The sequence below is a fragment of the Pongo pygmaeus genome, chromosome 1 (genome assembly GCF_028885625.2).
Source record: "Pongo pygmaeus isolate AG05252 chromosome 1, NHGRI_mPonPyg2-v2.0_pri, whole genome shotgun sequence".
NCBI lineage: Eukaryota > Metazoa > Chordata > Mammalia > Primates > Hominidae > Pongo > Pongo pygmaeus.
In genome coordinates, this window is record NC_072373.2 from 1,039,342 (window position 1) to 1,065,653 (window position 26,312).

General features: G+C 36.9%; 1 pseudogene; it reads left to right on the top strand.

Moving 5' to 3' along the window:
• Positions 1–14,297: 14,297 nt before the first annotated feature.
• On the top strand, positions 14,298–17,743 carry LOC129014040 (dual specificity protein kinase CLK3-like; annotated as a pseudogene).
• The last annotated feature ends 8,569 nt before the right edge of the window (positions 17,744–26,312 follow it).

Here is a 26,312-nt window from a genome sequence, read left to right on the forward strand (position 1 = left end):
TTATAGCAACATTATTCACAATAGCCCAAAGGCAGAAAGAAAGAAAAGAAAGTGTTCATCTACAGAGGAATCAATAAAAATGTATGTACATATAGTTTTAAAAAGAAAAGACATTTTGACACATGCTACAACATGGATGAACCTTGGATATATTACGCTAAGTGAAATAAGTCCATCTCAAAAAGACAAATATTGTATGAATTCACGTACACGAAGTACCCAGAGTAGTGAAATTCATAGAGAGAGGATGTGGAAGGGTGGACCCCAGGGAACGGGAGAAGGGAGAGAAGGAGAGTAATTGTTTAACAAGAACAAAGTGTTAGTTGGAGACAATAAAACCGTTTTGGATATGCACGATAGGGATGATTGCACAACAATATAAATGTACTTAATGACACAGAACTCTACACTTAAAATGGTTAAAATGGTGTTTCTCTTATGTATATTTACCCTAATAAAAATCATTTAAATGCGCTGAAACTATTCCCATTTAATTTCCAAATACATTTTTTAAAAATCTTGGCAGGTTTCTGCTTCTCTGCAGAGCAATTTATTTTCAGTTACTTTATGACTTCTGGCAATTTTTTAAAGAAAATTTAGAAGAGCAAATTATTTTCATAAATGTCATTAGGAATCAATAAGAGATTGGGATTAAGACTCATCCAATATTATATAATTTATATTACTAGTTTAATTATTGGCAAGTAGAACATGTAGTATTTGAAATAACTAACAGAACTAATAATCCAAACATCTCTATCATTTGTATTTTACATAGGGCTCTCTATGACAAACTCTCCAAGAGATAGTTAACATTATCCTAATTTTAAAGAGAGGAAAAAAGAACATAGAACAGCGTAATAAATGGCACATCAGATCTAATATTAAATGCCATGTTTTATGACTGCCAATGTAGCATCTTTTTTATTGCCCATGTTCCAGGGTTCTAATATTCTAATATCCTATCATATCATATTATTTAATAAAATTAGAGGCTGGTTCCTGATAGGAAAGCAGCCTCAGCCATGATATTCCTGCTTCAATAAACAGGACATTTTTTCTCAGGTAAAAATAAATCCAAATGGATTATTGATGTCTCTTTTATTTTTTTTATCCACAGAAATAGCTATAAGGAAGGTATTTTAGCCTACTAAGAAACATCTTAATTTGCTTTTAGTTTTATTTTCACTAAAAATTCAGTATGCAGGCATCAGCATTAGTGACATAATACACAGGAGGAAAGAACAAGCAGAAAAAGTTCTGGTCATTATTTCAGAGTGAGTAGGACCCACAAACCTTAAACCTGAGCTACGTCTCACATGAAAGGAAGGAGGGAGGCATGAACTTTCACGGACTGTCTCCACACATTGGCACCTGGAATGTGACAGGATTCATTCCGTGATTCTGTTGGATTTAATCAAAATAACTCTTCAGATTGGTATCGCCATTGATATTTTATAGATGACAAAACTCAGATTCAGGGATTTTCAGTAAACTTCTCTAGACCCACAAACACACACACACACACACATATACATATCTATGCATATGTGTGACACATATATAAATAAACATACATTAATATAGACCTTTTAAAAATGTGTGGTCTAGTTTATCCCTCAAAAATTTTTGGCAGTCAATCTGAAATAAGGGTGGCTCACCCTTTAATTACCCAAAACAAAAATATAATAAAAAAGTAATTAAATTTATTAAATTTATTGATATAAAACTCCATATTAGTGGTAAATAATTGAGAAATTATAAAAATTTTTAAAACAACAAATAGAATTATTTTAATGATTAAAATTTACTCATTACAAATCTTCTGCTTCCTTGTGTCACCTGGTTTTACTGTACTTTCACTTGACATGGCAACAATTACATATCTTCACAGAAAAATGGTCTCCCAGAAACTCTAAATGAAAGACATTTTCTATTTTGTTTCCAATATAAAAGTTTCCCTACTGGAGGAATTCACTTACAAAAAACACCCATGTAATCTGTGTAAATCAAGCTGCAGATGTACATATTCCACATAATAATTAAAATTCTCCAAACAGTGCCCAAGTTCCAAATGAATTACATATTACTATCTTTTGAAGTTTAAATGCATCATTGCATCGCGTGGATCTCTTTTTCCTATCCTTCAGTTTAGAGTTGAAAATGAGTTAATGAAAATAGCCTAATTTTGTGATTCATATATTCACAGAAGACAAAGATTTTTCAACTATAGTCTCATTATTTAAAGGAAGAATAACTGAATCACAGAGATTTGAAGAAAGTTATTCATGACTGTGCAGTGACCTGGTGACAGAGTTGGGAACCAAGGAGGACGGTCCTCTTGAGTCCAGATTCTGCAGTTTTCCAGTGAGGCACAGATTTATTAAACCTACCCTTTCCTCAGTTTTGATCAAAACTATTCTCAAAGAAAAATCACTATTCATCACAATATGAGGCTGCTCTCCTTAAAGTTGGTCTGAACATTTGCATAGGTGCAGAAAAATTCTGGATTTACCAAAAAAAAAAAAAAAAAAAAAGCTGGGGAGGCAGGGGCACAAATTGACTATGCTGGAAGTTTTATAAGAAATCAGATTGAACTTTGAAAAGTTACGAAAACCCAGGAAACTGTTTACCGGGTTTTGCAGAAATCTGGATTACTTCCTCTCTTCTGAAGCAATATCTGAAATATACTAAACTTCTGAACCTCCGAAAATTCCAGAAAGTGATCTCTGTTACTTACATGTAGGGCTTGGGAATGATAAAACAGGCATTTCATTAGAAAGACTGAATTCACATAAGGTAAAATAGCAAGTAAGAAGCAGCAGTAAGATTATAATGAGCATCATACAATCACTCATCACTCATGGCAAAATAATCAAACCAAACTAAAACAAAACGCCGACCAAGTAGGAACAAGGGCAATGCTGCCTCCTACAATCATTAGTGTGAATGTGGGTTCTTTCATTTCAGCATAGTCTAATATAATTTATCCCTGTCTCTTCCATTGACCATCATTTCCCTTTCCATCCAGATAACACATTTATGAATTAGCTGCAAAACCACTTTTGGTTGTCTGCATTTCATACTCCAAGATTACTGCTGAATGGTGTTACAGAAACTACAGTCACTAGTGCTGAAATTCACCTCAATTCTATTTCTGAAACAGTTCTCTTAAGCACTTGCCAGAGTCCCTTCTTCCCTGTGATCAATAAAAATTTTAAAATACAGTTATAAGTAGTACCTTTATTGTTTCCTCATTTCCAAACACTCACTGCCTTGCTTAGCTGACGGCAGTCCTACAGTCATCATAGGAACAAAGTCATTTTTCTAAGTAGGCGTTAAGAATATTTTTTAGGAAATGTATATATTCATTTTGCATCCCTACACATGAGATTTCAGAGACCTTCATGGGGATTCTGTAGCAACCGTGAATCCAGTCCTTCTTTACCTGGAGAATGAGATTAACAGCTGTTTTGCTGGTATTTACTGGGGATTGTCCACTGAGACTTTGGAAATTCTCGGCTAAGTCACTAATAACATAGGATGGCCTTAGTCCAAGGTTCAGAAATGAGTTCTGATCATGTGTTTAGATGTTTCAAGGCATGTCAACGGTAAACTGAACAGAGAAATATTTATTTATTTATTCACATTATGTCTATGCTATTGTGTTTCTAAACTTTATGAAAACTTATAGTTTGAATACTGTTATTCAGTGCATTCACAGTAACAATGAGTTAATTTCTTTCTGAGTTTGATTTATATTGGCAATAAGATTTAAACCACTAAACTAGAATGAGGTTAATTTAATAAAAACACATAAGTAGAAATTATTACGATATCACATACATGGGACTTTTAACATATTTTAGGCATCATACATGTTCAAATTGTTTACATTTGGAAATGCTCATTAAATTATAAAGTGATTTTCTCCTATTAAAACATAATGAAATGATGTTACTACTCTTTGGTTTATTAATATTTAGAAAATATTTAGTAATTTAATTAGTTTTATTCAGTAGAGTGCTTTAAATGTTCTAAAATTTCTTATAGTTTCTACTAAATGAATTAATTATACAATCTACCTGGGAAATGTGATATTGGTTCAGTTTTAATTTTGTTGAGCTTTAAAATTATTCATATTTTTTATACATGTATTTAATTAATATTATTTTTTGACACATTTTGATATATATTTTGACTCATATTTATTGTGATATATATATTTTTATATATATACACATATATATATATGTATAGGCTAGTAACATGAAGCAGTGGGAGTGGAGAAGGAACCAAGAAACCTGTAACTGCTTGTGATCAATTAGTTGTAAATACCACTACACTCCAACCAGCTAATCTGATGTACTGATGCATGTATATGTTTTATAATCATCCAGTCACCGTAGTTAGTGCACAGTGCTGGCAAGGACAAATTCCTGAAAGTCAAAGTGTACAGATGTTTCAATATTACTGCATTTGAAAAGCTGAAGGATTTTTTTTCTCAAGTTTAAAACCTTGGCTTTTTCTCCACATCCTCTCCAGCACGTGTTGTTTCCTGACTTTTTAATGATTGCCATTCTAACTGGTGTGAGATGGTATCTCATTGTGGTTTTGATTTGCATTTCTCTGATGGCCAGTGATGGTGAGCATTTTCTCATGTGTTTTTTGGCTGCATAAATGTCTTGAGAAGTGTCTGTTCATGTCCTTCACCCACTTTTTGATGGGGTTGTTTGTTTTTTTCTTGTAAATTTGTTGGAGTTCATTGTAGATTCTGGATATTAGCCCTTTGTCAGATGAGTAGGTTGTGAAAATTTTCTCCCATTTTGTAGGTTGCCTGTTCACTCTGATGGTAGTTTGTTTTGCTGTGCAGAAACTCTTGAGTTTAATTAGATCCCATTTGTCAATTTTGGCTTTTGTTGCCATTGCTTTTGGTGTTTTACACATGAAGTCCTTGCCCATGCCTATGTCCTCAATGGTATTGCCTAGGTTTTCTTCTAGGGTTTTTATGGTTTTAGGTCTAACGTTTAAGTCTTTAATCCATCTTGAATTGATTTTTGTATAAGGTGTAAGGAAGGGATCCAGTTTTCCCAGCACCATTTATTAAATAGGGAACCCTTTCCCCATTGCTTGTTTTTCTCAGGTTTGTCAAAGATCACATAGTTATAGATATGCGGCGTTATTTCTGAGGGCTCTGTTCTGTTCCATTGGTCTATATCTCTGTTTTGGTACCAGTACCATGCTGTTTTGGTTACTATAGCCTTGTAGTATAGTTTGAAGTCAGGTAGCGTGATGCCTCCAGCTTTGTTCTTTTGGCTGAGGATTGACTTGGCGATGCGGGCTCTTTTTTGGTTCCATATGAACTTTAAAGTAGTTTTTTCCAATTCTGTGAAGAAAGTCATTGGTAACTTGATGGGGATGGCATTGAATCTGTAAATTACCTTGGGCAGTATGGCCATTTTCACAATGTTGATTCTTCCTACCCATGAGCATGGAATGTTCTTCCATTTGTTTGTATCCTCTTTTATTTTGTTGAGCAGTGGTTTGTAGTTCTCCTTGAAGAGGTCCTTCACATCCCTTGTAAGTTGGATTCCTAGGTATTTTATTCTCTTTGAAGCAATTGTGAATGGGAGTTCACTCATGATTTGGCTCTCTGTTTGTCTGTTGTTGGTGTATAAGAATGCTTGTGATTTTTGTACATTGATAATAGGAACACTTTTACACTGTTGGTGGGACTGTAAACAAGTTCCACTATTGTGGAAGTCAGTGTGGCGATTCCTCAGGGATCTAGAACTAGAAATACCATTTGACCCAGCCATCCCATTACTGGGTATATACCCAAAGGACTATAAATCATGCTGCTATAAAGACACATGCACACGTATGTTTATTGTGGCACTATTCACAATAGCAAAGACTTGGAACCCACCCAAATGTCCAACAATGATAGACTGGATTAAGAAAATGTGGCACATATACACCATGGAATACTATGCAGCCATAAAAAAGGATGAGCTCATGTCCTTTGTAGGGACATGGATGAAATTGGAAATCATCATTCTCAGTAAACTACCGCAAGAACAAAAAACCAAACACCGCATATTCTCACTCATAGGTGGGAATTGAACAATGAGAACACATGGACACAGGAAGGGGAACATCACACTCTGGGGACTGTTGTGGGGTAGGGGGAGGGGGGAGGGATAGCATTGGGAGATATACCTAATGCTAGATGACAAGTTAGTGGGTGCAGCGCACCAGCATGGCACATGTATACATATGTAACTAACCCGCACATTGCGCACATGTACCCTAAAACTAAAGTATAATAATACTAAATAAATAAAAATAAAAAAATAAATTAAAAAAATAAGTGAGAGGAGGGCTGTAGAAATAAAACAGAAGACAGCAATTAAATAAAAATGAGAGGTTTAAAAATTATTTTGCTAGTGTTCTAACTTTTTTCACAATTAGTGAATGAATAAAATATGTAAGCAAGACATTAATTATTGGATATAAATAAAGATCCATCAGCATGTGATTCTATTGAAGACATATTAAATAACTCAAGAAGTGGATTAGTATCTCTAATCTTCTGGAAAATTTCTAAACCATCTATTTCTACATCCTTACTAGCAATGATTGCAATCAGTTGAATCAGTAGTTTATGTTCATTTCCTTTCATTTGCTGTTATTTTACACAGGGGAATATTTGCATTTGCATTGTATTCCTGACATAAGTAAAACCCATTTCAAAATTCAAAAAAAAAACCTTGGCTTTTAACATAATAGTAGGCGCCATGTCTAGTGCAACCAGGGAACTGTTTTCACATCTTTTTAAAAGACAAATCTATTTGTGGTGAAATGTAAAGTAAGAATATTTGATGTGAGAAGACAGACTTCAAGGGAACTGCTGTAAAAAAAAAAGACTTTTAGGTATACCTGGAAACTACCACTAGGGTCACATAAGCAAATATGAGGGATATAAGTCAACAACTCCCTCCTGAAATACCCCAGGTCTCCTGAGAGTTTTCTGGAAGTAGAAATTGACTATTTCACAGTTCTGCAGTAGAAACTACAAAACTAAGCACAAAGTAGTCCACAACTTAGTGTATTTTGGAAGAAGAGATTAGAACAAGGAATGTAAATAAAACTCCAGCCTTCTGGAGAGACCTTATTTTACATTTTTACATGCCTGTGTTCAGTCCATTTGAATTATTCATTAAATCACATAGATCCGTATTTTTTTTTGCTTTTTTTAATTATTATTATACTTTAAGTTTTAGGGTACATGTGCACAATGTGCAGGTTAGTTACATATGTATACATGTGCCATGCTGGTGTGCTGCACCCATTAACTTGCCATTTAGCATTAGGTATATCTCCTAATGCTATCCCTCCCCCCTCCCCCTACCCCACAACAGTCCCCAGAGTGTGATGTTCCCCTTCCTGTGTCCATGTGTTCTCATTGTTCAATTCCCATCTATGAGCAAGAACATGCGGTGTTTGGTTTTTTGTCCTTGCGATAGTTTACTGAGAATGATGATTTCCAATTTCATCCATGTCCCTACAAAGGACATGAGCTCATCATTTTTTATGGCTGCATAGTATTCCATGGTGTATATATGCCACATTGAAAAAATGCTCATCATCACTGGCCCTCAGAGAAATGCAAATCAAAACCACAATGAGATACCATCTCACACCAGTTAGAATGGCAATCATTAAAAAGTCAGGAAACAACAGGTGCTGGAGAGGATGTGGAGAAATAGGAACACTTTTACACTGTTGGTGAGACTGTAAACTAGTTCAACCATTGTGGAAGTCAGTATGGCGATTCCTCAGGGATCTAGAACTAGAAATACCATTTGACCCAGCCATCCCATTACTGGGTATATACCCAAAGGACTACAAATCATGCTGCTATAAAGACACATGCACACGCATGTTTATTGCGGCACTATTCACAACAGCAAAGACTTGGAACAAACCCAAATGTCCAACAATGATAGACTGGATTAAATCACATTGATCTTTAAATGCATAATCATATCTACTTAAAAAGAAGCCCCAATCTATGTCCCGAAGATACTCCAAGATTTCTGCTGAATTTTGTTAACGGAAAGTACAGTCATTAGTGCTGAAATTTCAATTATTTTTCTGAACCAAAGTTCTCTTTTTAGCATTAGGAGATATACCTAATGTTAAATGACGAGTTGATGGGTGCAGCACACCAACATGGCACATATATACATATGTAACTAACCTGCATGTTGTGCTCATGTACCCTAAAACTAAAGCTCTCAATAAATTAGGAAATGATGGGACGTATCTCAAAATAGTAAGAGCTATTTATGACAAACCCACAGCCAATATCATACTGAATGGGCAAAAACTAGAAGAATTCCCTTTGAAAACTGGCACAAGACAGGGATGCCCTCTCTCACCACTCCTATTCAACATAGTGTTGGAAGTTCTGGCCAGGGCAATCAGGCAGGAGAAAGAAATAGAGTATTCAATTAGGAAAAGAGGAAGTCAAATTGTCTCCATTTGCAGATGGCATGATTGTATATTTAGAAAACCCAATCAGCTCAGCCCAAAATCTCCTTAAGCTGATAAGCAACTTCAGCAAAGTCTCAAGATATAAAATCAATATGCAAAAATCACAAGCATTGTTATACACCAATAACAGACAAACAGAGAGCCAAATCACGAGTGAACTCCCATTCATGATTGCTTCACAGAGAATAAAATACCTAGGACTCCAACTTACAAGGGATGTGAAGGACCTTGTCAAAGAGAACTACAAACCACTGCTCAACGAAATAAAAGAGCATACAAACAAATGGAAGAACATTCCATGCTCATGGATAGGAAGAATCAATATCATGAAAATGGCCATACTGCCAAAGGTAATTTATATATTCAAGGCCATCCCCATCAAGCTACCAATGACTTTCTTCACAGAATTGGAAAAAAACTACTTTAAAGTTCAAAGAACCAAAAAAGAGCCCACATTGCCAAGACAATCCTAAGCCAAAAGAACAAAGCTGGAGGCATCACACTACCTGACTTCAAACTACACTACCAGGCTATAGTAACCAAAACAGCATGGTACTGGTACCAAAACAGAGATATAGATCAATGGAACAGAACAGAGCCCTCAGAAATAATACCACACATCTACAACCATCTGATCTTTGACAAACCTGACAAAAACAGGAAATGGGGAAACGATTCCCTATTTAATAAATGGTGCTGGGAAAACTGCCTAGCCATATGTAGAAAGCTGAAACTGGATCCCTTCCTTACGCCTTATATAAAAATTAATTCAAGATGGATTAAAGACTTAAATGTTAGACCTAAAAACCACAAAAACCCTAGAAGAAAACCTAGGCAATACCATTCAGGACACAGGCACGGGCAAGGACTTCATGTGTAAAACACCAAAAGCAATGGCAACAAAAGCCAAAATTGACAAATGGGATCTAATTAAAGTGAAATAAAGTTCTCTTTAGTGCTTGCCATAGTCCCTTCTTCCATGTGATTAATAAAAATTTAAAAATACAAATACAATTAGTGCTTTTTATTATCTCCTCAATTTCAAACACTCACTGCCTTGCTTAGCTGTCAGCAGTCCTACAGTCATCATATGAACAAAGTCATGTTTCTGAAAAAGCTTCCTGAATGTTTTTTTAAAGAAATATATATATTTCTATAAATTTTATATATATATATTCATTTTTCATCCCTACACTTGAGATTTTAGAGAACTTCGTGGTGATTCAGTAGCAACCATGATTCCAGTCTTTCTTTACTGGGAGAACAAGTTTAATGATTGTTTCACTGGGATTCACTGGGGAATGTCCACTGAGAGTTTGGACATTCTAGGCTAGATCACTGATAACACAGGATTGCCTAAGTCCAAAGTTCAGAAATGAGCTCTGATCATATATTTAGATGTTTCAAGGCATGTCAAGGGTAAATTCAGCGGGGAAAGAAACGCAAGTATATTTATTCTGGTTTTATTAATGCAATTGTCTCTCTAATACTTTATGAAATCCTGCATTTTATATGTTGTTATTCACTGCATTCATCCCAATGATATGTCTGTATACATTGTTTCCCAATTTAGTTTATATTGGCAATAAGCTTTAGAACATAAAAACAGAAAGACATTAATTTAATTAAAACAAAGAAGTATAACATATTAAAATATCACATATGGGAGTTATCTTTAACATATCTTAAGTATATGTTTATATTGTTTCTTTTCTTTTGGATATGCCCACTAAATTTTACAACAATTTTCTCTTATTAAAATAGATGATAAAATGACGTTACTACTGACTGTGGTATAACACTATCTAGAATACACTTAGTAATTAAATTTTTATGCCAAAGAATACCTTAAATATACTCAAATTTTTCATGGTTTCCAGTAAATTAATTATGCCCTCTATCTTGAAAAGGTAGCATTAGTCCATTTTAAATATTTGGGATTTTACAAATGTTTAAATGTTTTTAAGAATTGTTTATTTATTTAATTGATACATTGTCATTGTATGTATTTATGGGTTACAATTTGATGCTTTTATCTAACTATATGTTATTTAATGATCTAATCAGGGTAGGAAGTGTATAATACTAGCAAAGATAATTTCCTGAAAGTCAAACACAGATGTTTTGATATTCTTGCATTTGAAAATTTAAAGAATTTCTTTACCTTTAAAACCCTGTGTTTGAACATGAAAGTAGATGCCACATGTAGTGCACACTGGGCCCTATTTTTATATCTTCTTTAGAAGACAAAACACATTTGTGCTGAACAAGGAGGAAAGAGTCCTTATTTGATGCGGGAAGGGGTGCTCTGAGAGGATTTCTGTATGAAAGAAAGACTTTATAGGTCATGACTCAAGACTACCCACTGGGATCCTGTAAACATGTGTGGTGGATATGAGGGCTTGGTGGCACAGGCCTGTAATTCCACCTATGGGGAGACTGAGGCAGGAGGACTATTACAGGGCCACAGAGTTCAACTGCCCATGCAGTGGTAGCAGACCAAAACACCAAAACAGTGGGAGTTGCAACAGAGAAAGAGTTTATAAATAGTAGGTCATCTGAAGGAGGAAGAGAAAGGAAGCCTCAAATCAGCCTTCTGGAGAGACCTGTGGATGACGTTTTTAAGGAGTCCGGATGGGTGATGAGCTAAACTGTGGGGACTGCTGATTGGTGGAGAAGTGAGTGGTGAAATCATGAGACAGGGAGATGAAGACGCTGCATCCTGCACTGAGTCAGTTTCTCAGACAAGCTCGGTAGCCCTACTGGTTCGGTGGACCCACTGGAATTCAGGATCTAGAAAACATTTTATGTAGAAAACTTGAGGTTTCCTAATATTAAAGATGATATCTAAAGAAGCAATTAAGGGAAATGAGGACTTTGTGACAGGGGCTACATGACTTTTAAGCAGTAAGCAGCCACACAAAATAGGTTATCGGGCAAGCTGGTTCATGCTTACTGTATGCTTCTACTAAAAGTTTATGCTTTTGGTTAAAAACCCAGAATTTAGTTTTATTCATTTTGTGAGGATAGTTTCCAGATGATTTGCACCCATGAGTTTGAGACCACTCTGGGCAACTTATTCCACTTATTTTTAAGTCCAATATATGTGTGAGATCATGTAGTATTTTTGTGTGTGTATGTATCTGAAAGCCAGTCTGGACTGAAGGACAGAAAGAAAGGAAACCAAGACTGGTACTGGGAGGCTACAGTCAGAGTAACACAATAATTCCCAGTATTTACCAACTTGTGAGACCAAATGGGAATTAATCATGATTGGGAGTCTCACTAGGAAGGCTCCATGCCACAAAATCTGAAACATACAGAAACTTTAAGATGCCAAAGAGAATAAGAGACATTCCTGCATCCCTGCCACACATTGTACTCATTAATGAAATGAAAAGACAGCCTTTGCACACAGCTCTGAGTCACACTCCATCACTAGGTTCTATAGGTACCAATGCTTGTCCATTTGTTTCACAAATTCTTTCATGACAAGGTCTCTCTCTTTCATGACAAGGTCTCTCTCTCTCTCTCTTTTTCTCTGTCTCTCTCCATTCAGCGTCTGTCCAAATAGCACCACAGGAATTTGTTGGTTTAATTGAGGAATCAAGACCAAAACCTATCTATTTTTTTCATCTTCCATGTCTGTTTCTCCAAGTATCATGCATATAACAAACTTCTTACATATTCCATATCTCCTTTACAATGACCATGTAAATAAATAAATGAGGGGCATGGTAATGCTGGTTCAGCAGAAAGTCTAGTATCCATTCGCCATTCTTTATATATCTAAACTCTCTTTTGACATGCCTCAGAGAGCAAACCTTTCAATATCTATGATATAACCCAAATACTTACTCCTCTACCTGACTTATAAGTCTCCAAAATTAACAGCAACAAAATAAAATTGACAAGCAGAACCTAATTAAATGAAAGAACTTCTGTGCAGCAAAAGAAACTACCAACAGAGGAAACAGCCAACCTAAAGAATAGGAAATAATATTTGCAAACTAAGCATCTGACAAAGATCTAATGCTCAGAATATATAGGGAAGTTAAATAAATCAACAAGCAAAAAACAACCCCATTAAAAAATGCACAAAGTACATGAACAGACACATCTCTGAAGAAGACATACAAGTGGCCAACAAGCATACGAAAAAATACTCAGCATCACTAATCATCACAGAAATGCAAATCAAAACCACAATGAGACACCATTTCATACAAGTCACAATGGCTATTACTAAAAATTAAAAAAAACACAGATGTTGATGAAGCTGCAGAGAAAAGGGAATCCTTGTACGCTGTTGGTAGGAATGTAAATTAGTCCAGCAGCCATGGAAAGCAGTCTGGAGATTTCTCAAAAAATTTAAAAAGGATACCATTTGACCCAGCAATTCCAATGCTCAGTACACACACACACACACACACACACACACACACGCACGTATGCACACACACACATAAAATCATTCTACCAAAAAGGCACATGCATTCATATGTTCATTGCTGCACTATTCACAATAGCAAAGACATACATTCAACCTAGGTGCTCATCAACAGTGAATTGGATAAGGAATACCTATAGTTTTTCTGTTAAATTCAACCCAAAACTTTGATAACAATTATTGTTACTGTCTTAAAGTTTCAATTATGGAAGGCAAAGTAACACTTTCACCCATTCAAGCTTGCTATACCTTTATATTTTGTTAAACACTTTATGATATTTATTAAATATACAAAATCTAGTTAACTTGATAAAATTAACTTAAACATTTACCTCATTAAAATGTGTTTTTCTAGTTTTTCCTATTAATAAAACCATTTAAAAGTATTCCTAATAGAAACATTTATTTTTCTCTTTGCAATAACTTTTAGGATAAATTGCTAGAAGGGTTTGTAAAATACAAGCCTGTATGTATACATGAAATAAGACATAATTTTCAGGATATTCTTAAATATTGTATTCATGCTTCCAACAAAGAATAAGAAACTTGATTTGACTACAATCAATGTATGTAAGTATGTGTATGTATATATGTGTATGTGCATGTATTTTTCACTTGAGAAAACTAAAGTGTCAAAACAAACCATTCAATGAATAATGATAATTTCAAGTGGAGTTGTAGATTTTTGAAAAGAAACTGATTGTGAGACTTGAAATATAATTTTAGGAAGTTTCATAAAAACACAGATATTATATTAGTACATGTTTTTAATATAATGGGTTGATTGGATTTCAAATGTAATTCTTATATATTCTTACAATTTTAGTGGGAGGGAGGTGGAAGCCTTAGGTTATCTTTGTCTTTCTAGAGTGTGTTGGGTGATTGAAATTGGTACCCACAAAAGGAACAATACATTTTTAGACATGCATTGAAAAAACAAACATATGTAATAACTTTATTATTATTGGGGTTTTGAAAATATCCACATCTTTCTACACTTGGAAAGACAGAAGGTTTGGTTTTCTTTCCAAAGAAACTAACAACGCTCTATAGACATTGAATGTGGAAATAGAGGGAATACACAAGTGAAAGGAATTTTCCTATTCTTTTTTTTTTATGTAGAACGTTACTCTAGAGCATATTTTTCATGCCACCAGAACATTGTCAGTGCCAACAATGTAGATGATAGGATTGAGTGTAAGTTCAAGGAAAGCATAGAATATTTCTAGAAACTTAACCTGGCCTGAAACGTGGTATGATTTAAGTCTCATATACATATGTGAAAATGAATGAGTCCCAGTATGTTACAACTGCAATCATGAGGATGGACCAAGCGGAAAATGACCTTTTCCATGCCTGTGATAATTTCATCTGGGGGACACCTCACAGAATTTGGACAGAAGAAGCAGAAATCATAGAGAAAGGAATGAGCAAAAATATGATGCTGCTTACATTAACTCCTCATTCACCCTGTAATGTGTCTACATAAGAGAATCTGATGTAGATATAAGAACATATATTTTTTCCTAAAATAAGTTTCAATTTGTTTACTTACTAAGCCAGGTAGCAGTTTATTAAGCAGAATAGATTTACTTAGGCACTATAGAGACTAGTGGCTAATAGCCTCTTAAACTCTCTAAGCGAATACAAAATTTTACCTTATTTTGTCTAATTAATGTCTTGCATTCTTTACTTATAGCATAAGAACTCCTCAATAGAAGAAGCTGCATTTCTTCTCAAATGAATTGCCACAAAAGTCTAAAGGACATATCCAGCTACCAGCGACCTACAAAGGAATGTTCAAAAGACTATGTGTATCTCCACCACAATACCCAGGTATCTGAACACGCACCACTACAAATGCATGTCTTTAGATTGTGATACGCTTTACCTTTCAGTGCACTAATTATTTCTATGTGCAGTACTTCAGGGTTGTGGTTAATGCTTAAAATATCTTACTTTCCACTTCCAGTTTCATCCAAGTATGCTTTACAATCCCATGCTGATTGAACCACGCTCTTTACACTGTTTATTAAGAAATATATACGTGTGTGTGTGTGTGTGTGTGTGTGTGTGTGTGTGTGTGGGCATGTTTATTTATATGAAGTCTTCTACTACCCTCAATGTAGGCGTTTGTTTCTATATCCCCAATAGGAAAAAAATGTTTTTTTAGCCCTATCACAGATTATTTTTGTATTTTAATCTGGAAATTCATAAATCTATGAATTCTGACTTCTAAACTTCTATATCATCCTCAGATCTGTTCAGCAGAATGAATTTCTCTTGCTTACAATAATAATATCTTGGTATTCAGATTTTTACTGTCTCTGATTTCATGCTGCTCTTGGGTCCACATTAGGTATTATTATGAGTTGTAAAAGCAGGCTTTAAAAAATATACAGCACATGATGCATCTAATATTAACATTAGCACTTCCAGTCAATTTTGAACTTCTCTTAGCAATACATTTTTATGTATCATTATATTAGTAATTTTACTCATTCTCTACTGAAATAAAACTCCTTAGCACACCAGGGATAGGAGACTGTTACAGGACTGGAATCAAGTAAAAAAACTCAATTGCCAGGGAAAAAAATGTTATTAATATATAATAATTGCTTATTTTATGTCTAAATTATGAACATTAAACAGTTGTATTATTAGAAGATAATTTCATAGTTTAAGGTCCTTAATATATATTGCCACAATGTTCTTTTTAAAATGTTTGTACCATATTTCATGTATGCCTACCATATGTTATGATGTCCAATTCACCAAAATATGGTTAACATTTATTACTATTGTTTTTAATTTTCCAATTGTGAAAGGCTAAATAATCATTTTTCATTAAAGTTTCATATATATATCTTCATATTTTGTTAAACATTTATTTCTATAGTATAAAACATTTAGTTAACATGCTATAATAAAACTAACCTGAACATTTATTTCATTAAAATGTGTTTTTCTAGTTTTTGCTATGAATAACATTATTTAGGGGAGAGGCGCTCAGGGGAGTGAGTTCCAGCGGCAGCTGAGCCTGGGAGAGGAGGCCCCTGAGCCAGCCCCATCCCTGAGCTGCTGGTGGGAGAGGAGGAGGCCCCTGAACCAGCCCGGTAGCTGAGGGGCTGACGGAAGAGGAGGCCGCTGAGCCAGCCCCATCCCTGAGCTGCTGATGGGAGAGGAGGAGGCCCCTGAACCAGCCCGGTAGCTGAGGGGCTGACGGAAGAGGAGGCCCCTGAGCCAGCCCCATCCCTGAGCTGCTGGTGGGAGAGGAGGAGGCCTGACAGTCGGAGCAAGAAGGGAGACTGCGGTAACCATCCCCGTCCCCACCCGTCCCCAAGGGGACCTCTCGCCCCATACCTCGGTCTGGAAGGCGTGCCCAGCGGCCCTTCCGCAGGAGGCACCAGTGTGTAGAGCAGAGCCCTTCCTTTCGAGAGGGTCTTCCCGCTCTCCTCGTGGTCGGCGGTCACGGGAGAGGGGCCCTTCTGGACCCGCAGGCACGCCCACCACTGCCAAAGACGCCGCAGCGGGTATAGCAGCAGCGCGTCCTCCGGCAGCCCCAGCGAGTGAGCCCGGGGCGCGGGTGCGGAAGATGATAAAGAGGCTCCACCTGGTGGCCGCAGCGGGTCCTGAAGCAGCGCGTCCTCCAGGAGCCCCGCGAGTTAGCCCACGGCGCAGGTGCGGAAGATGATAAACAGGCGCCACCTGGTGGCCGGGTCAGTGATTGACCCCAAGAACAATAAAGACCGTGGGAACCTGGGCCAAGGCGCCTGTGGCAAGGGGGTGAGTGCTTGGACCCTGCCAGAAGGACGTCTCGGGTTGCCTGAGGGTCATCTGCAATGTGGACAAGCACCGGGAGGCGGCACCGCCAAAAATCAACGCTCTCGAAAAAAATAAACGAGAAGGATTAAGAGAACCAGCTTCTTTCCGTCTTGGGGTGTGACTGGTTCACCTCCCACGGTCCATGCACATCACCTTTGAGCTCCTGGGCAGGAACACCTTTGAGTTCCCGAAGGAGAATAACTTCCAGCCATTCCCCTCCCACATGTCTGGCACACGGCCCACCAGCTCTGCCACACCCTTAGATTTCTACATGAGAACCAGCTGACCCACACACCTGAAAACCGACAACATCCTGCGTGTGGATTCTGAGTTAAACACCATCTACAGCGAGCACAGGAGCGATGAGAAGTCAGTGAGGAGCACCAGTGTCCGAGTAGCTGACTTCCGCAATGCCACCTCTGACCGTGAGCATCACACCGCCATGGTGACCACCGTCACTGTCTCCTGCCTGAACCGATCCTTGATCTGGGCTGGACACGCCCCTGCCATGTCCGGGGCATGGGCTACCTTCTCTTTAAGTACTACCAGGTTTCACACTCTTCCAGACCTATGAAAACCAAGAGTGTCTGGTGATGATGAAGACCCTACGGCCCATCCCATTACGCGTGATCTCCTGTACCAAGAAGCAGAAATATTTCTACAAAGAAGGCCTAGTTTGGGATGAGAACAGCTCCGACAGCCCATATGTGAAGAACTGCAAACGTCTGAAGAGTGACATGCTCCAAGACTCTCTGGAGCACGTGCAGCTGTTTGACCTGATGAGGAGGGTGGTAAAATTGGACGCTGCCCAGCACATCACTCTGGCTGAGACTCCTGCACCCCGTCTTTGCTGGCCTGGCCCCTGAGTCGTGGTCCTTCCACACAAGCCACTACCCAAGCAGATGACAGGCGAAGGACACTGCATGAGGAGAGCGGAACCGGGCTGCCCAGCCCCCTTTCTCCAGCCCCTACCACCAGGTCCCAGGGCCAGAACCACCCAATGAGCAGTGCAATGTGAAGGAAGGCAGGAGCCTGCAGGGGAGCAGACTTGGTGCCCAGCTGCCAGAAGGCAGATTTGACTCAAGCTGTTCATACGTGTTTTTTGTTTTGTTTTGTTTTGTTTTGCTTTGTTGTTGTTTTTATCTTTTTTTATTTTTTTGAGATGGAGTCTCGCTCTGTCACCCAGGCTGGAGTGCAGTGGCGCGATCTCGGCTCACTGCAAGCTCCGCCTCCCGGGTTCACGCCATTCTCCTGCCTCAACCTCCTGAGTAGCTGGGACTACAGACACCCGCTACCACGCCCGGCTAATTTTTTTGTATTTTTAGTAGAGATGGGGTTTTACCATGTTAGCCAGGATGGTCTCGATCTGCTGACCTCGTGATCCGCCCACCTCGGCCTCCCAAAGTGCTGGGATTACAAGCGTGAGCCACCGCTCCCAGCCCATACATTTTAAACTTACAAACTGTGTCTTAGTGTTTGTAAAAAAAAAAAAGGGGAAAAAGTTAAATGAATTCTCAATAGAAATATTTATCATCTTCTTTGAAATAACTATCAGGATAAATTGCTAGAAGAGTTTGTAAAACATCATCCTATATGTATAAATGAAATAAGGCAATTTTTATGATATTCCTATCTAATATTGTATAGTTACTTCTAGCATAGGATGAGTAATTCAATTTTAACACAACTTATATCTGTATATGTGTGTGTACATATATATGTGTGTGCATATATATCTATAAAATTTTACTAAACAAAGGTGTTGACAAACCAGGCAAAGAATAATGATTTCATATGGAATTTGTGAATTTTTGATAAGTGACTGTTAGCAATATAATTTAACAAAGTTTTATAAAAATAAACATGGATTTGTCTTTTATACAATGGATGTGTGATTGTATTTTTAAGGATATTCTCATAAGTCTTACAATTTTGGTGTTAGGGAATAGGACGCCTTGGGTAACTTTTATTTCCTGTAACTGTTGCATGATTATAATTTGTACCACAGAAGGAACACTACATTTTTAGAGGTACGTGTTTACAACACAAACACATATTATTGTTTATTATTAACAATGTTTCTGAAATATTCACTTCTTACATGTGGTAAGATAGAAGCTTTGATTTCTTTCTAGGAAACCTCTCCTGAGTATCCTTCAGGCATTTAACACAGAAATAGAGAGAACACATATTCAGGAATTTTCCTATTCATTTTTTATGCAGAAAGTTACTTTTGAGCATATTTTTCATCGCCGCCAGAACATCTTTATTCCTAAAGCTGTAGATGAAAGGGTTGAGTGTGGGTGTGAGGATCATATAGAATATTGCCAGGAACTTATCCTGGCCTGGGGTGTGGTATGATTTAGGTCTCATATACGTAAAAATAAATGGCCCATAGTACATCATGACCACAATCATGTGGAAGGAACAAGTGGAAAATGACTTTTTCCTTGCCTCTGACGATTTCATCTGGAGGACAGTAAGAATAATTTGGCCATAAGAAGCAGAGATTAAGGAGAAAGGGATCAGCAGGAAGAGCACAGCACTTACGCAGACCCCTTGTTCATAGCGTGTTGTGTCTGCACAGGACAACTTCAACATGGCAGGGACTTCACAGAAAAAGTGATCGATTGCCCTAGAGCCACAGAAGGGAAACTGCAGTGCATAGGCTGTGTGGACTGTGGAGTTGAAAACCCCCATGAGCCAGGAGCCTCCAGCCATGAAAGCGCTGGCACACTCCTTCATAAGAATCGGATAGCGCAGCGGGTGACAGATAGCCACATAGCGATCATAGGACATTGCAGCCAGGAGAAGGCACTCACCACCCAGGAGGGTGAGGGACAGAAATACCTGGAACCCACAACCTGCAAATGAAATAGTTCTGCTGCCTGACAGGAAGTTAGTGACCATTTTGGGAACGATGTTGGAAACATGCAAGATATCCATAAAGGACAGATGGCTGAGCAGAAAATACATTGGAGTGTGGAGCCGGGAGTCACTGCGAATGAGGAGGATCATGAGCGTATTTTCTGTTACACTTATAACGAAAATGACAAATAAAAATAAGAAGAAAACCAGACTTGTTGGGGAAGAAGAGAACAATCCCAAAAGTATGAAATCGCTGCGGAAAGTGTGATTCTGATGGCCCATCATGAATTCTTTATTTTTAACCTGAAAAGAAATAATGAATTAATAATAAAGAAAAAATATTAGTGTAAATCTTAATCTAACAATAATATACCTGCATAATAAAATGAGAGTTAGTGATGCATATTTTGTAATCAACATCAAAAGACTCTCAGCCAGTTTTTGGAGTGGGCATGTTTTACAAGCTGGGCATTTCTTTGTTCAAATAATTGCTGATATTTAGTGTATTGAGTGGGCCCTTGGCTCCATCTTGAGTCTCATAATCTTAATTAATTCCACATAATTTACTCAAATCTACTCTTTTCTCAAATGTCACTTTCCCAAGGAGGCCTACCCTTGCACGCCCTTTAAAAAATTGTAGGTCTCCCATTTGAACCCTAATTTCCCGGTCCTCCTCGCTCTGCTCCATTTTCACATGTTTGCGTGTCACTTCTCACCTTCTAGTACATTAAATAATAAACACATTGGTTATATTTACTGTTTATTTTCATTCTATGCCAGAATTTTTACTTCACAATGGGAAATCCCTGTTCTGTTCACTGGTATAACCAACTGCCTGGAACAGAGCCTAGTGCGTAGCAGTTGCTCAAGAATATTGAATATTTGAATGAAATGAATGAACTGTGGAACTTATCTTTCTGTCTATTGCATTTATTATGTAGATTAAACTTATTGAAAATAAAATGTATAATTCTAAGACTTTCCAAAATAATAAGTAATGAAATATTGTCACAAAACTCAATATGTTTATAATTTGAAACACTATATTTTAAATGTAAAAAATAGAAGTATCATCCAGTCAACATCAACAATGTGTCTTTAAGGTTGTATTTCATATTTACCTGTTTGGTTAACTTGTTGAAATTGAAGTATAATATATTAATTCTATATGTGGGATAGTAGGTGTTCATATTATTTATTTATATTTTGATAGTGGTTACTTAAATGTTTACATAAGAGTTATTTGTGCACCTTCCGTATGTATAACATTTCCCTCAATATGCATAAATACATACATATACACTTTCACATATTAATACGTAAATTATAAAATTTATAAATACATTAGTCCAGGTTTCTGTCTTTCAAGATGCTTTATGATCATCAAAACAAATAACAAACATTAAAAAACTATTTTCCATCTTATTAACAACTACTTAAGTTTGAATAAAATGAGCTTAGATTTTCCCGTTTGTAAAATAAATGCAGGAGTATGTCACTGACAATATATAAATGATTTTTTATTTTAATTTTTGTGAATATTGAGATTCTTCATAAATAAACAGATCACTTAATCCTATTTTAATTTCCTTGAATAACAACAGTTGTGTGCTATGACCTAGAAGAGTTAGAAAAGACAAGCACCTCAATGAAATTTATAAATGTATGTGTAATTAGTCCTGCCTGTTTTTTATGTTGTTGTTTTGTTTTGTTTGTTTTTGAGACAGAATCTTGCTCTGTTGCCCAGGCTGAAGTGTAGTGGGGTGATATCAGCTCACTGCAGCCTCAGCCTCCTGGGGTCAAGCAATTCTTGAGCCTCAGCCTCTGAGTAGCTTGGACTACAGGCGCCACCACCACACCCAGCTAAGTTTTGTATTTTACTAGAGATGGGGTTTCACCATGTTGGTCAGGCTGGTCTCGAACTCCTGACTTCAAGTGATCCACCCACCTTGGCCTCCCAAAGTGCTGGCATTACAGGCGTGAGCCACTGTGCCCAGCCATTCCTTTCTGTTCTGACTGTTTTGACCCACGGCTTTTTAAAATTTGATGATACACAGAGATTCAGACTTAAGGGCAGTGGTGCCTTGCATGAGCTGATCATAAATAAATTTACAAAATCAATAAATACTGCTGACAACTCAAAATCAACATACCTGTATCTGAAGTTGTGAACTTTTCCCCACTCCCTGGAGTTATAGCATTCTTCTTGTTTTTCTTGTTTAATTAATGATTTACTTTATTATCAAAATTCCATGTCCTACTGAATCATATGTCCTTAGCTGACTTCTGGCCCATTTTAGGTCTCATTAATTGCTTTTTACAAGAATGATTTAATTGTTTTAGTGGTCTTTGATGTAAAAATATTTTCAGCTATGCATAAATTCTCCTTCTCTGTATTTCATACTGGCTTTTACATTTTTAGAGTTCATATCATCTACGCAATAATACCTGTATTTTTTCTTCAGAAATTGGAAGCAATCCACAATTTATTTCTTATCTCCCTCATCATCTTACTTCCAACACCGTATGTCCACTACCATGAGGCACCTCATAGCTCTGCAACTTTTTGTCATATCTCTTGGCCTAACCAGTCAGTCAGGGATCTGAAATATACTCCCATGATGATGGAATGATTAAAGAAAGAGTATCCTCTATGTTACCCAAGAGTATTTCAATTTTGGGTGAAATCTGCCATTGTATGCAAAGAGAAATGCTCTCAATTCCGTGTTTGAAAGTGGAGAAAACACGTGTCACCTATCCTATAGCTTGTTGCCCACACATGAAACTCTTTGACGAGGTAAAGTTCATTTATCACCCATCTAGCTCCAAGTATACCTTGTTAATAATATTAAATGTTGGAGAAAAATATACACTCTACATCCATGTCTTTTCTATAAGCTTGGAGATTAATCAGAGAACATGCTCTCCTCAGGATTTTGTCTTAAGTTTTTCAGATTTGTGGATCTGTAATTTTTAGGAAATTCTTAGTTTCGCAAAAGTCTGTTCACATCTTTATATATACTTAAAGTTTTATCATTTGGAAGAAGCAGTCAGGCAGGTCAGTCTGAAATTTAACCAGCGTACATTATACTTCACATAAACTGAGCACAAAAGAGCCACTCTGATTTGAGGAAACACAGGTCATGATTATAGAGAATGAAATATAGAGTGACACCAGCATAAATCGTGTACATAATTTCATACTAAGTTTAATACAAAAGAATAGACCACATTTTTTTCCAGACACATCATACTTCTTTCAAATGATAACTGTATGTGATTAAATGTCTGTGTGTGTGTGTTTGGGTGTGGGTATGTGTGTGTGAGACTTTACCATATCTAAAAATGTCTTCATTTAGGAACAATCATTTAGGCTCCTTAAATTATTTAGCCAACTATTCCAAATATTTGTACATGTAGCCAAATTGTTTAATTTTGTCAATGGAACTACTTCAGAGTTCATATGTTTATTCCCATTAGTGAATCAAACTGTTCCTATCTGTTTACTGTGCAAATGTTCCATTGAATTTACTCCTGCTTGGAAATTACGTTCTAGGTACAGACACCATCATACCCCAGTCTTCTTTTGTACTCTTCACTCATTGACTCACTACACTCAAATCCTTCTGAGCATTTTATATTTACAAAGATTGTTAAAACACACTACATATTGATTAATTTAGACTTAGTTCAACTAAAAAATACTTTTTATCTACCAGATCTCTCATTATACCGATAAAGCATACAACATGTTTCTTTAAATTTTGATTTATATAGATGTCATTTGTTCACCAATACTGACATGACTTGACATTCAACTGTTTAGTTATTTATTTGCTCCTACATTATTTCTTTACGTTACATGTTTGACTGCAAGACAAGCACAAGACAAAGAAAATCACTAAATCAATTATGATAAGCTTTATCATAAGCTTAAAATATCAGACTTAATGAGTTAGTGACTGACTATTTTTAAAAAATGGTCACTGGTATTTCACTGAACTACAGTGGAATTTCATGGGAGAGGCAAAACTCAAATACTAAATTAACTTAAATCTGGATGAAATTTAACTATTACTTTATCTAGAGCAGACATAGGTATAATAGAAATATAATGGATGTTACCTAGCCCAGGAATTCGTACGCTATTGACTCAAATATTTTATTAAGAAAATAACAATATCATCAATACCCTACTGCTTTGAAAAGAGATAAACAGGAAAATTTAATGCAAATGCAATATCCCAAAAATATTTCTTTTTTTTGTCTTACATGAAACACCAATCAGATATGAAATGATATCTGAAATATCCATTAAATTATGTCTGAAATGAATTTCTATTAAATGAGGATCATGACAGTACCTGCCTGATAAAGTTGTTTTGAATATTAGATGAGACTCATTAAATACCCCCACTACAAACACATACACACACACACACACACACATGCACACACACACAGACTGAGTGAAGGGTAGCAATAGAGCCTGGCACACAGTCAATACTCAGGATGACTATTATTGCTACTACTATTATTACTATATTAGTATTCCTATAGTTACTATATTCTTACTATTTTTTGTTTCTTAAATACACATGTAAGGGGTTATATACCAGGGAGAGGGAGAAAATGAGATAGCTAGGGAGAGGAAAAGAGGGGCAGGAAGGAAAGGCGTGAAAGAAGAGAGATTCAGGATATGATAGAATGTAACTATGTAAAGCAAAGTACAATATAATGCGTGGATCAGAAGTATATTTTGTACCCACTGTCCAGAAAATTGATTCATTAAGCTTGGGAGAAAGAAACTCAGCACACTGAACGACAATGTTTAGGTTGGCTTCATCACCCACATGCACACATGAAATTGTGTGTGAAAGAGCAAATCGAGACTTTGAAATCAAATAACCTGAGCTGCTTACAATCTCATTTTATACCAGCCATTTGATGATTTAATTCACCATTTTTTTTTTTTTGCCCTTCTAACTTTTCAATTCCCTACAATCATTACAGAGTGAGTGACCACATGTCTTCTCCTTGTTACTGCGTCCCAGTTTGAGGGAATCCTATAATTACCATCTCAAGGTGACATCAAATACATCACGTCATGCACTAAAGAGCTCAAGTAAAAACTACCATGCACAACTGCCCAAGCCAGAAATCACACAGTCATTCTTGAACTCTCTTTATCTCTACCCCCTTCCATACACATATCACCATCTCCTACATGTTCTGCCTATGTAAATGCCTCTCAGGGGTTATTCCTTCTCATCTACTGGGTTCCATGTGTGGTCACGGTAGCTCTAAAGCATCCATTCTATCCTTCTCTTTCAATTGAACAGAACCTGTATGGGCTCAGCACCATCCACATGTAATCACACACTACTTGTCACTTCTTGAAGCCAGTAGAGTGTGGCGAAATGATTAAATCCTGGACAACTACAACACATGAGTGGTGGGGACTGGAGATACAGACGCTTCTTGCTTCCTTCATCCTGTTTCTTTTTTTTTTTTTTTTTTTTTTTTGAGACGGAGTCTCGCTCTGTCGCCCAGGCTGGAGTGCAGTGGCGCGATCTCGGCTCACTGCAAGCTCCGCCTCCTGGGTTCACACCATTCTCCTGCCTCAGCCTCCAGAGTAGCTGGGACTACAGGCGCCCGCCACCGAGCCCGGCTAATTTTTTTTATTTTTAGTAGACACGGGATTTCACCGTGTTAGCCAGGATGGTCTCGATCTCCTAACCTCGTGATCCGCCCACCTCGGCCTCCCAAAGTGCTGGGATTACAGGCGTGAGCCACCGCGCCCGGCCCATCCTGTTTCTTTAGCATATGGATATGATGATGTATGTTCCTGAAATGTTCCTGTAACCATTTCATAGGGACAAAACTCAAGGGATTAAGAAGCCAAAGACTGTCTGCTACTAGGCAATTTCCTGTTGATCACCAATCACAAAAGCTGCCCTGATTGGCCAAAATAAACACTTGCTTCTTATGAACAAATTAAAAATGATGCTTGTTTTAAGGGAAATGCTTCAACATTGGTCTCAGAAAAGATTTTATCTATAAGACTTCAAAGGCACAGGCAACAAAATAAAAACACACAAATGGGGCTATATTAAACTAAAAACCTTCTGCACAGAAAAGAAAACACTCAACTCAATGAAAAAACACCCTGCAAAATTGAAGAAAATATTTGCAAATTATTCTTCTGACAAAAGATTAATATATAGTATATGCGAGGAACTCAATAGCAAATAAAACCCCATAATCCAATTGAAAATAGGTAAATGATCTAAATACTCATTTCTCAAAAGAAGACATAAAAGTAGCCAAGTATTTGAAAAAATGTTCATCACTAATCATAAGGGAAATATAAATCAAAACCACAATGACATATAATTTCACTGCAATTAGAGTGGTCATTATCAAAAAAGACAAAAAATAACAAATGCTGGTGAGGATGTAGAGAAAGAGATGTCTTATACAGTGTTGATGGGAATGTAAATTAGTATAGCTATTATAAAGAACACTATGAAACTAAAAATATAGATCTATCATATGATCCAGCAATTCCACTACTGGACATATATCCAAAGGAAAGGAAATTAGC